Source organism: Neoarius graeffei, chromosome 17, assembly GCF_027579695.1.
Source record: "Neoarius graeffei isolate fNeoGra1 chromosome 17, fNeoGra1.pri, whole genome shotgun sequence".
NCBI classification, from domain to species: domain Eukaryota; kingdom Metazoa; phylum Chordata; class Actinopteri; order Siluriformes; family Ariidae; genus Neoarius; species Neoarius graeffei.
Genome location: NC_083585.1, coordinates 27,126,619 through 27,140,135, shown reverse-complemented (window position 1 = coordinate 27,140,135; position 13,517 = coordinate 27,126,619).

The following is a 13,517-nucleotide window of genomic DNA, read 5'->3' as shown; positions in this document are numbered from 1 at the left end:
ATTTTTACTCAGAAAAAGCGGAAATCCGCCGAAAAGCGGGAAACTCTCATCCCTGCTATCGCTATCACCGCTGTCACACCCGAAGCATTACTAATTCTATTGTTTGAATGGCAACAGGTAGATACACAGGTTAATTAGCTACCTACTGCCATCTATTGGAAGAGTATTTAATTATTCTGCCGGTCACTATACGTCGCTGTCATAGATGAACGAAGACAAATTATTTGCAGTAAATAAATAATATTCGGAACAATGAAGTGAAATTGGATAATGTCCCATGGTACACCTGATGATCTCTCACGGCACACTAATGTGCCGCGGCACAGCGGTTGGGAAACACTGGTCTAAGCATTAATCACATAGGTGTTTTTTTTCTTTCCAGAACTACACGAGCACACACACAACCAGTGAAGAAATCTTGTCTAATGATCTTTTTCTTTTCATGTGCTATTTAACAGTTATTCCACGAAATCGAGTCGTACATGAGCTGATAACCGATGAGGCACTTAGCACCGAGTTGGCTATAAGCCATGTACGATGAGATTGAGTGGAATAACAGTTTTATTCTATCCACATTCACTGGATTGTGAGAACCAGAGCATGTTTATTTTTTGCAAATTCGATAAATAAAAACTTTATACAAAAAGTCCAACAAAATAATTTCTTCTTAGAATGTAAACAAACCGGCAAAGTGACAGGAGCAATTTGTGAAAAATGCTATAATAATTCTTGGGAAAAAAAAAAGATATGTTCTTCCCAGCAAATACTTTTATTCCATATTTTGTTGCTTTTTTGTATTTTTATGCCTCTGCCACTGTAAGGTACAGGAGGCATTATGTTTTCGGGTTGTCCGTCTGTCTGTGCGTCCATCCGTGCGTCCGTCTGTCCGTGCGTCCGTCCCGAAACCTTGTGAACGCGATATCTCAAAGGCTAATGAAAGGAATTTCACCAAACTTTCACCATTTGTGCGCTTTGGGACAAACATGAACTGATTAGATTTTGAGATCAAAAGGTCTAAGGTCAAGGTCACTGTGAGGTCAAATGTCTGTCCGAAAACTTGTGAACACAATATCTCCAAGGCAGATGAAAGGAATTTCACCAAACTTTCACCATTTGTGCATTTGGGGACAAAGATAAACTGATTAGATTTTGAGATCAAAAGGTCTAAGGTCAAGGTCACTGTGAGGTCAAATGTCTGTCCGAAAACCTTGTGAACACAATATCTCCAAGGCTAATGCAAGTAATTTCACCAGGTCAAGATTACTGTGAGGGGAAATATCCATCCCCAAATCACAACTTAATAAGGCGTGTAGTTTACTGGGCGGAGGCATCCCCATCGACACCACTGGCGTCGAGCTCTATCTAGTTTGGGGGGGGGGGGGGTTCTTCTTCTTTAGGGTTTTTTGGCAGTTGACAAACCAACTTAAAGGTGTATTACCGCCACCGACTGGGCTGGAGTGTGGAACAGGCACTATCTATTGATTGATTGATTGATTGATTGATTGATTGATTGGGGGGTATATTCTTTTAGCTATTTCTTATCTCATCTCATCTCATTATCTCTAACCGCTTTATCCTGTTCTGTTTCTTTTAAATACCTGATAATAAATTTTTGGGATTTTGTTTTCAAGCAGAGTTTTTATTTCATCCTTGGTTGGTTCAGCAACACGCACCGCCATTTTGTTTTTCTCTACTCATGGTATATGAGCTGATAGCCTAGTAGTAGAATAGCCAATCAGAGCACACGGTTGCTCATATCCAGTGAATGTAGACAGAATAAAAGGAAATATTTTGGTGTGCTGTCAGTTAGAACAAAAGTGTGATACGGGTATATTTTGAAACCAAATGAATTTTGTTTTTAATTCCTTGTGTATGTAGTATGCAGACAGGCAGTGTCTAAGTAGCAAATGCCAGCAAGTGGAATTTACTCATTTTTGGGTACGTTAACACAAACTCAGTTTTAATAATCACTGAGGAAGATGAATAGTGGTGCCCAATGAATCTTTTACATTTCATGCATGCCAAAATTGGGTGCTATTCTGTTAAATAAATGAAACAAAGTTTCAGACACATTTGAATTTTCTTCTGATGTTGCATGGTGCCTGTTGTCAGTAACTCCATCCCCTTTGATTGGTCCTAGCCAATATTGTAAGAAGTTGTGTGGGTTGTTTGTTTGTTTGGTTGTTTTTAAGAAACTACTACTGTGACATGAGCTTTGCCTAAGGGACCATGTGTGCATGTGAAAAAGACCAAAAAAACTCTCATCTCATCTCATCTCATTATCTCTAGCCGCTTTATCCTGTTCTACAGGGTCGCAGGCAAGCTGGAGCCTATCCCAGCTGACTACAGGCGAAAGGCGGGGTACACCCTGGACAAGTCGCCAGGTCATCACTGGGCTGACACACAGACAACCATTCACACTCACATTCACACCTACGCTCAATTTAGAGTCACCAGTTAACCTAACCTGCATGTCTTTGGACTGTGGGGGAAACCGGAGCACCCGGAGGAAACCCACGCGGACACGGGGAGAACATGCAAACTCCACACAGAAAGGCCCTCGCCGGCCACGGGGCTCGAACCCAGAACCTTCTTACTGTGAGGCGACAGTGCTAACCACTACACCACCGTGCCGCCCCCAAAAAACCTCAGTTTTCTGATTTGTGGCAGAACCATTAAATTTATATTCTATATATTATGTTCTACAATCTGGTGTCCGAGAGTAAAAACTGTACACAGTGTACTTGAGGGCTGGTTTTAATAAACAGCAGAGCGCATGTGTTACCATCTAACTTGTAAATACACGCTTTGTTGAAGTAGTTCATTTTTATTCACTGGCCTGTGTGCACATTTTTAAGTGTAATGCCACCTTCAGAAACCTTCAGTTGATTCACGTTCAGTCCACCTTTGACAAAAGGCTGAAGTTTTGAGGTTTCTTTTTTGCAGCTTTTCATTAGATTGTGGTGAATTTTTGGTGGCCATCAAATTGTCAAACAATTTTTCTTTTTTGAAAAAGATAAACTTTATGTTTTAGAAGAACAAATTCAAATTTAAGTCTTAATTATTTAAAAAGAGCTTTGTATAAATTAAAAATTCTGGCTTTTGTTAAAATCATATACTGTAGTCTGCTTTTCACTGTTGTGATGTATTGGGAATAATACTCTTATTCACACCACACCAGTAGGGGATGCTCTGCTATATCCAGTTGCATGTGTGCACATCAGTAAATAAACCAGTGTAGAATTGCACCCAAAATGTGGTCGGTCTTCACTCAAGTTGTCCTGCATATTGATGCTATATTATGTGATAATATGACTGGAGTCTAACTAGAGAAGTCATAACAAATTGGCGACGAGATAAGTAACCCACTGATGCGGTCAGATGATGAAGAGATCGCCCTAGATCAAGCTATCAAGGAGGGAATGAATACAAGAATGGCAGCACACATCGGACGTATAGAGTGTTTTCATCGACATCACCAAAACATGAAAGTCCTGGACGTGCACCATATTGGAGGCACTGATAGAGAAAACAACCATTCACACTCACATTCACACCTGCGGTCAATTTAGAGCCGCCAATTAGCCTAACCTGCATGCCTTTGGACTGTGGGGGAAACCGGAGCACCTGGAAGAAACCCACACAGACACGGGGAGAACAGGCAAACTCCACACAGAAAGGCCCCCATCAGCCGCTGGGCTAAAACCTTCTTGCTGTGAGGTGACAGGGGCTAACCACTACACCACCGTGCCACCCAGGAAGTCTATAGTAACTCAAATAATCACTCTTGGCAACCATGGTGAAAAGAAAAGCATTTCAGCATTTACAAAACATTGAAGCTTGAGGTAGATGGGCTACAACAGCAGAAAACTACTATAGGTTCCATACCAATCAGCCAAAAGCAGGAATCTGAGGCTATCATGGGCACAGACTCACCCAAACGGGACAGCTGAAGACTAGACAGACAAACAAACAAACAAAACCCACACCTGTCTTTTCCCCTTACCTTCAAATGTCTAGTTTTGGTGAGCCTGTGCTTAATGGTAGTCTCAGATTGTTGTTCTTGGCTGACAGGAGTGAAACCTGATGTGCTGTTGTGCCGTTGTAGCCCATCCACCTAAAGGTTTGATGTTTTATGCATGCGAAGATGCTTTTCTGTTCACTACAGTTGTAAAGAGTGATTATATGAGTTACTGTATCCTTCCTGGCAGCTCAAACAGGAAAATCTCGCCATTTTCCTCCGAGTTCTCGTAACACGGGGTTTCCACCCACATAACTGTTGCTCACTCAATGTTTGTTGATTGTTTGTTTTTTACACCGCTGTGTAAACACTAGAGATTATTGTGTGAAAATTCCAGGAGATAATCAGTTACTGAAATTCTCACACATGCTTTTCTGCTCACCACGGTTGTAAAGAGTGATGATTTGAGTTACTCTAGACTTCCTGTCAGCTCAAACCAGTCTGGATCTTCTCTTCTGATCTCTCTCACCAACAAGGCATTTCAGCCTGCAAACCGTCCACTCACAGCTGTGAATATTAACTGAAGCTCATGACTTGTATCTGCATGATTTTATGCATTACGCTGCTGCTACATGATTGGTTGATTGGTGTACAAGCATTTCTGTTAAACTGTACAGTGAGTGTACTTTTTGAAACTAGCACCAAGGAATAAGCAATTAAAATGTGCCATGTTGCCTTTAATAGGATCAGACAGATCCAGGTTGTGATAAACATTTTAATTAGTGCTGAAACCAAGATCCTGAGCATCCTTTTACCTAAGCGTTTTACCTAAGTGCTATGAAGTAGCGTTAGTTGATGCATTGTCATTTAGTTTTTTGGACAAATGATTGGGGACATATTAAAGTAAATTCCTGGGCTGATTTTGGCTCCCAGTCTGCCCTGGTAATATACCTTCTCTATCTACCTACATGCATCTGATTGCATACTGCTTGCTTGCCTCATTTGTGGGGAAAAACACTGTTGTGTTGCTTGTTAAGGCTACTCTGGCTCCCCCTTGTGGGAAATCTTCAGAATGTGAATGAGTGAGGATGAGGTTAATCACAAAAGCACTTTTTCCAGATTCTTATTCGGAGTATGAAAAAAATACATATATTTATAAAATAACTCAAAGTTGTCCAAAACATTCTCTCTAATGAACACTGATATGTCTTGTCACAGTTTTTTGCATACCATCCATCCATCCATCCATTATCTGTAGCCGCTTATCCTGTCCTACAGGGTCGCGGGCAAGCTGGAGCCTATCCCAGCTGACTACGGGCGAAAGGCGGGGTACACCCTGGACAAGTCGCCAGATCATCACAGGCCTGACCCATAGAGACAAACAACCATTCACACTCACATTCACACCTACGCTCAATTTAGAGTCACCAGTTAACCTAACCTGCATGTCTTTGGACTGTGGGGGAAACCGGAGCACCCGGAGGAAACCCACACGGACACAGGGAGAACATGCAAACTCCGCACAGAAAGGCACTCGCCGGCCACGGGGCTCGAACCCAGGACCTTCTTACTGTGAGGCGACAGTGCGAACCACTACACCACTGTGCCACCCCAATTTAAAAATCACAGAAGTAAAATATACCAAGTGTCTGTACTTTATATTATTCTACTCTTACCTCTTACAGTTTTTGAAACTGAAACCTCCGAACCAAGCCTGACATACACATACTGTTGCCATGACCCAAACTTTTATGTCCCGGAAATGGCCCGGCGCTAGAGCTCAGTGGTCTCAATACTCTTTTCGACAACTTTCCGTAACAACTCGGAAGTGCGTCACATCTACATCACACATGGGACCACTGGCCGAAGAAGGCGAGGAAATGGGGACAACCTGGAGTATATTTTAAAATAGGAACACACTTCCCCTTGGTAATAAGCATAAACATGTCTGAAAGCGATTTCTTTAGTCTAGTCCATTTATTTCGAATGGTGAACCAAATTGTACACACTCACCTGCCATTTTAATCGGAACGCGTGTATGTGCAGTGCGCGATTGTTACAATCTTCCATTCTTACAGCACAATGACATAGTGGCTAACGCCTCTATATGAAGCAGTAGCCACAAAAATTCTTTCTTATCTATGAAAATGTCCTACCTGCATTAACTGCACATGCACACAATGGATCATTCACTATTTCATACATGCCCATAAATATATGCTGCCATCAAATGAATTGAAGGGCTGTAGTTTTGTTGCCTTTAGACAAAGAAAGAAGGTTAGTTTTATAGTATTTTGTAACATTCGCGCAATTATGAATTATTCTTTATTTGCCTATATGCGAGATGTGAACTTGTCATGACACGTGTTGATTTAGGTTGGAGTATCATACATTTTCAAAGTACCATGTGCAGGAGATATAGTGCATCTGAGTACTGCAGTTTGAATTCACTATAGTTTAGGACTGTACATCATTCACATGATTTTTCAGCCCTTTTAAACTTGGTCATGGGCAACATTAACTCACAGGGTTTGCAAACACTACAGGAAGCACATACAGTGGATATAAAAAGTGTACACACCCCGTTAAAATGAAAGGTTTTTCTGATGTAAAAAAATAAGACCACAATAAATAATTTCAAAACTTTTCCCACCTTTAATGTGACCTATAACCTGTGCAATTCAATTGAAAAACAAAACAAATCTGTTAGGGGGGAAAAACATAAAAAATAAAAAACGTACAATAAGCTGGTTGCATAAGTGTGCACACCCTTAAACTAATACTTTGTTGAAGCACGTTTTGATTTAATTACAGCATTCAGTCTTTTTGGGTTCACACCTGCCATCTATTAAAATGACTCTGATTAACCCCAAATAAAGTTCAGACATTTACTCAGTCGCATCCTCCAGCAAAAGCCAGGGTTCACAGAGAGCTTACAAAGCATCAAAGGGATCTCATTGTTGAAAGGTATCAGTCAGGAGAAGGGGACAAAAACATTTCCACGGCATTAGATATACCATGGAGCACAGTGAAGACAGTCATAAATATGGGACAACAGTGACATTACCGAGAACTGGACGTCCCTCCAAAATTGATGAAAAGACAAGACAAAAACTGGTCAGGGAGGCTGCCGAGAGGCCTACAGCAACACTGAAGGAGCTGCAGGGATTTCTGGCAAGTACTGGTTGTGTACTACATGTGACAACAATCTCCCGTATTCTCCATATGTCTGGACTATGAGGTAGGGTCAAAGAAAAACTTCCAGGCCTGGCTAAATTTTGCAAAAAATTACATCAACTCTCCCAAAAGCAGGTGGGAAAATGTGTTATGGTCTGATGAAACCAAGGTTGAACTTTTTGGCCACAATTCCAAAAGGTATGTTTGGCACAAAAACAACTCTGCGCATCACCAAAAGAACACCATACCCACGGTGAAGCATGGTGGTGGCAGCATCATGTTTTGGGGTTGTTTTTCTTCAGCTGGAACAGGGGCTTTAGTTAAGGTGGAGGGAATTATGAACAATGGTGGTGTAGTGGTTAGCACTGTCGCCTCACAGCAAGAAGGTCCGGATTCGAGCCCAGTGGCCAGCAAGGGCCTTTCTAATGCCCCTTTTCCACCAAAGCAGTTCCAGGGCTGGTTCGGGGCCAGTGCTTAGTTTGGAACCGGGTTTTCTGTTTCCACTGACAAAGAACTGGCTCTGGGGCCAGAAAAACCGGTTCCAGGCTAGCACCAGCTCTTTGCTGGGCCAGAGGAAAGAACTGCTTACGTCAGCGGGGGGCGAGGTTGTTAAGACCAACAACAATCGCAAGACTGCGAAAGGTCGCCATTTTTAAGCGACGAGAAGCAGCAGCTGTACAAACGCGAAGTCATCCATTATTGTTGTTGTTGCTGCTTCTTCTTCTCCGTGTTGTTGTTGCTTCGATATTCACGCCAAGGTTTATGCAAACGCAGCGATGTAACTGACGTATACAGCGATGTAATGACGTTGCTCCCCTTAGCACCACAAGCTATGGAAAAGCAAACTGGTTCTCAGCTGGCTCACAAGTTGTGAACCAGCACCAGCACTGGCCCCGAACCAGCCCTGGAACTGATTTGGTGGAAAAGGGGTATGTGTGGAGTTTGCATGTTCTCCCTGTGTCTGTGTGGGTTTCCGCCGGGTGCTCTGGTTTCCCCCACAGTCCAAAGACATGCAGGTTAGGCTAATTGGTGGCTCTAAATTGACCGCAAGTGTGAATGTGAGTGTGAATGGTTGTCTATGTGTCAGTCCTGCGATGACCTGGCTACTTGTCCAGGGTGTACCCTGCCTCTCGCCCGTAGTCAGCTGGGAAAGGCTCCAGCTTGCCTGCAACCCTGTAGGACAGGATAAGCAGCTACAGATAATGGATGGATGGATGAATTATGAACAGTTCTAAATACCAGTCAATTTTGGCCCAAAACCTTCAGGTGTTTGCTAGAAAGATGAAGATGAAGATGAATTTCATATTTCAGCATGACAATGACCCTCCAAAAAAGTTTTGGAATGGCCCAACCAGAGCCCAGACCTAAATCCAATTGAAAATCTGTGGGGTGACCTGAAGAGGGCTGTGCACAAGAGATGCCCTCGCAATCTGACAGATCTGGAGTGCTTTTGCAAGGAAGAGTGGGCAAATACTGCCAAAGTCTAGATGTGGTAGGCTGATAGACTCCGACCCAAAAAGACTGAATGCTGTAATTAAATCAAAAGGTGCTTCAACATAGTATTAGTTTAAGGGTGTGCACACTTATGCAACCAGCTTATTGTACGTTTTTTTTTTTTTTAAACATTTTTTCCCCTGGGGCGGCACGGTGGTGTAGTGGTTAGCACTGTCGCCTCACAGCAAGAAGGTCCTGGGTTCGAGCCCCGGGGCCGGCGAGGGCCTTTCTGTGTGGAGTTTGCATGTTCTCCCCGTGTCCGCGTGGGTTTCCTCCGGGTGCTCCGGTTTCCCCCACAGTCCAAAGACATGCAGGTTAGGTTAACTGGTGACTCTAAATTGACCGTAGGTGTGAATGTGAGTGTGAATGGTTGTCTGTGTCTATGTGTTGGCCCTGTGATGACCTGGCGACTTGTCCAGGGTGTACCCCGCCTTTCGCCCGTAGTCAGCTGGGATAGGCTCCAGCTTGCCTGCGACCCTGTAGAAGGATAAAGCGGCTAGAGATAATGAGATGAGATGAGATGAGATTTTTTCCCCTTAACAGATTTGTTTGTTTTTCAGTTGAATTGTACAGGTATAGGTCACATTAAAGGTGGGAAAAGTTTTGAAATTCTTTATTGTGGTCTTATGTTTTTCTGATGTAAAAAATATCATTTTAACTGGGTGTATACACTTTTTATATCCACTGTATTTATGGTGTGATTAAATCTATAATAATGTACTGCCCTGGGGCAGCCATGGCCTGAAGGTTAGAGAAGCAGCCTTGGGCCCAAAGGGTTGCTGGTTTGATTCCTGGGACTGGCAGGAAAACTATGAGGGGAGTTGAGTGAATGAACAGCACTGTCTGTTCCCTCTGTATCATGGCTGAAGTGCACTTGAAGTCCCCAGGTGCTATAGCATAGCTCCCCACTGCTCTGGGTATGTGTGTGCGCTCGTTGCTCACTTGTGTGTTCACTGCTTCATATGGATTAAATGCAGAGGAGGAATTTCACTGTGCTTGAGTGTACGCATGATAAATAAAGCCTTCTTCTTCTTAAACACTACAGGAAGCACATATTTATGGTGTGTTTTTAATCTATAACAATGTACTACCACCTTAAACACTAAGGGAAGCCCATATTTCCTCAGGATCCTCTTTCAGGATGGCGCCGCAGATGGCAGCCTCCACGCTACCACTAGACATACAAGCAGCTTCTTTCCCAGTGCCATCAACGTCATAAATATCTGACCTGATCCATCCTTGCCATTACACTATTTTACCACTTGTATCTCCTGTAACATAGTCCTGTTAGCACGACTTCACTGCACTCTGTGTACACTGACTGTCATGTATATGTTTTAGTAGATTGTTTATTGTCTGTAAATATCCTACATATTGTCTGTATACGGTGTACTGTTTATATTGTTGATAGCATACTTATTTATAATGTATATTGTATATTACTGATAGATACTTTTTATGCATATTATAGATATTGATTATTATTGATTTTAGACATTGTATATAATATACAGTACTGTACAAAAGTCTTAGGCACGTGTAAATAAATGCTGTCGACCAAAAATGGCTTAAAAATAACGAAATGAAATGTTTCACCATTTAAAAAAACGCTAGAAACAGCAGTAAGCAACAATAAATGAAACAAAGTCAATATTTGGTGTGAGATGACCATTTGTTTTGTTTTTAAAATAGTAGTTTCAGGTACAATGAGTGCAGTTTTATAAGGAAATGAGCTGTAGGTTTTACTGAGTATCTTGCAGAACCAGACACAGTTCTTCTGGACACTTACTCGCTTCTTAATTTGACACCAAAACCCAGCAGCCTTCATTATGTTTTCTTTTTTTATCTGAAAAGTGCTCTCTTATGTAAAGAGCTGCTCAGATACAGACTTTTTTCTGTAACATTTAAGTTTGTGCAGGAAAACAAATGTTTGGACTCTAAAATGTTTTTGTACCAACTCAATAATGGAGAAGTCCATCCATCAGTTATCTGTAGCCGCTTATCCTGTTCTACAAGGTCGCAGGCAAGCTGGAGCCTATCCTAGCTGACTACGGGCGAGAGGCAGGGTAACACCCTGGACAAGTCACCAGGTTATCACAGGGCTGACACATAGGCCAAGTTTACATTAGACCGTATCTGTCTCGTTTTCTTCGCGGATGCACTGTCCGTTTACATTAAAACGCCTGGAAACGCCGGGAAACGGGAATCCGCCAGGGTCCACGTATTCAATCCAGATCGTGTCTGATCCGGTGCTGTGTAAACATTGAGAATACGCGGATATGCGGATACGCTGTGCTGAGCTCTAGCTGGCGTCGTCATTGGACAACGTCACTGTGACATCCACTTTCCTGATTCGCTGGCGTTGGTCATGTGACGCGACTGCTGAAAAACGGCGCGGACTTCCGCCTTGTATCACCTTTCATTAAAGAGTATAAAAGTATGAAAATACTGCAAATACTGATGCAAATACTGCCCATTGTGTAGTTATGATTGTCTTTAGGCTTGCCATCCTTCCACTTGCAAGTGGTAAGTGACGCGACATGCACTGAGATCACACACACAGCGGCTCAGTCCCGAATCACTGCTCGTGCGCTATACTCACGCGCTCTATGAGCTGCGCAGGGCCAGAGTGCGCACCCTCCAGAGGGCACTCGCTGTTCAGGGTGGAGTGATTTGGAGCGCAGGATGCCTGCGGAGCCGAGCGTATCTGTGTATTGGCGTTGCTATGTGCACGCGAATCGTGTATTGGCGTTGCTGTGTGCACACTAATCGTTTTAAAAACGTTAATCTGATGATCCGCTGATACAGTCTAATGTAAACCCCACCATAGAGACAAACATGCAAACTCCACACAGAAAGGCCCCTGTTGGCCACTGGGCTCGAACCCAGAACCTCCTTGCTGTGAGGCGACAGTGCTAAAAACTACACCACCATGCCGCCTAATGGAGAAGTCATAAAATAGAAATCTATAACAAAGTTTGTATGAAGAAAAAAAAAATAGGGTGCCTAAGACTTTTGCACAGTACTGTAGGTACTGTATATTATGTATATGATAGCGATAATAGTTATTGTAGATTGCATATTTATTATATTGTGTAATGTCTATAAATGTATATATATTGTACATTATATATACATATATACATTTTTCTTTTATTACACAGTAGTGGTTAGCACTGTCGCCTCACAGCAAGAAGGTTCTGGGTTTGAGCCCAGAGGTCGACAGGGGCCTTTCTGTGTGGAGTTTGCATGTTCTCCCCGTGTCTGCATGGGTTTTCTCCGGGTGCTCTGGTTTCCCCCACAGTCAAAAACATACAGATTAGGTTAATTGGAGGCTCTAAATTGACCGTAGATGTGAGTGTGTGAATGGTAGTTTGTCTCTGTGTCAGCCCTGTGATGATCTGGCAACTTGTCCAGGGTGTACCCCGCCTCTCACCCATAGTCAGCTGGGATAGGCTCTAGCTTGCCTGTGACCCTGTAGAACAGGATAAGCAGCTACAGATAATCGATGGCTGGCTGGTTAGCGCTGTCACCTCACAGCAAGAAAGTCCTGAATTTGAGCCTGGTAGTCGGCGAGGGCCTTTCTGTGTGGAGTTTGCATGTTCTCCCCGTGTCTGCGTGGGTTTCCTCCGGGTGCTCCGGTTTCCCCCACAGTCCAAAGACATGCAGGTTAGGTTAACTGGTGACTCTAAATTGACCGTAGGTGTGAATGTGAATGGTTGTGTGTCTGTGTGTCATCCCTGTGATGATCTGGCGCCTCTCACCCATAGTCAGCTGGGATAGGCTCCGGCTTATCTGCGACCCTGCATAGGATAAGAGGTTATGGATAATGGATAAATTATATTACACATATATAACTTACATATGCTTATATTCACCCCCCCCTTTTTTTCTGTATCACTAGAGAGACACAAACTTCCAGAACCAAATTCCTTGTGTGTCAGCAAACTTAACCAATAAACATTATTCTGATTCTTATGGTGTGTGTGTTTAAATAAATACTATTCAGACCCTCCAGAATTTCGCGATTTGCAACTTCAACGCAAATTCAACCAATCCCCGTGAATTCAGGGCGGTGTTGCAATTATATCCAATCATCGCAACGTTCCCGCAAATTTGACCAATCGTTGGCGTCGTCTTGAGGTGATGTCGACAAACTACCTTCCACCTTACTTCCAGTGTTTCCAGATTGGGCGGTTTCATGCTCAGTTGGGCGGTTCAAGTGCATTTTGGCGGGTTTTGAACATAATTTTGGGCTGGAAAACGTCCGCAGTATCTGGCAACACTGCTTACTTCTGTGTATACAGTGAAGGACTGTGTGCACTTTCCATTATTTGTTTTACTTAATGCAAGAAATTAATGGATGCCAACATTTTTGCCAAAATGGTATTTTATTTTCCATTGTTTAGGCAGCTTCAGCATCATCCTGTGAAATTCTGTTCAAATTGTTTTGTTTCTTCTATGAAACCTGAGCCATTTCTTTTATTAGTTTATAATTATTGTTTAATTTAGTCTTCAGGAGAGACTGCCTGCACACAGTACTAGTATTAATAGTTTTTTTTTCTTACATGAAAGCTGAGGCATTTATATTATATTTTAAGGTAACTTCATGTTGTGCTGTGAGGTTCTATGCACTTTAACTTTTGAACCAACAGGTGCATTTGGATAAGTAAAGCCTATTTTTCTGCATTTTTGTAGTCCTGGTAATCTTTTATATTGGTTAAGTTGTTTATAGGACCATTTCTCAGTGTCTTTGTTTTTTTTAATCAATAGTTTTTCAGTAATAACTTAATATTTAACATATTGCTCAATTTTAATCACAAAAAGAGAAAATCGCAACAATTTCTCGCAACTTTCACTTCCTCCCGCAATGTAATCACAACAA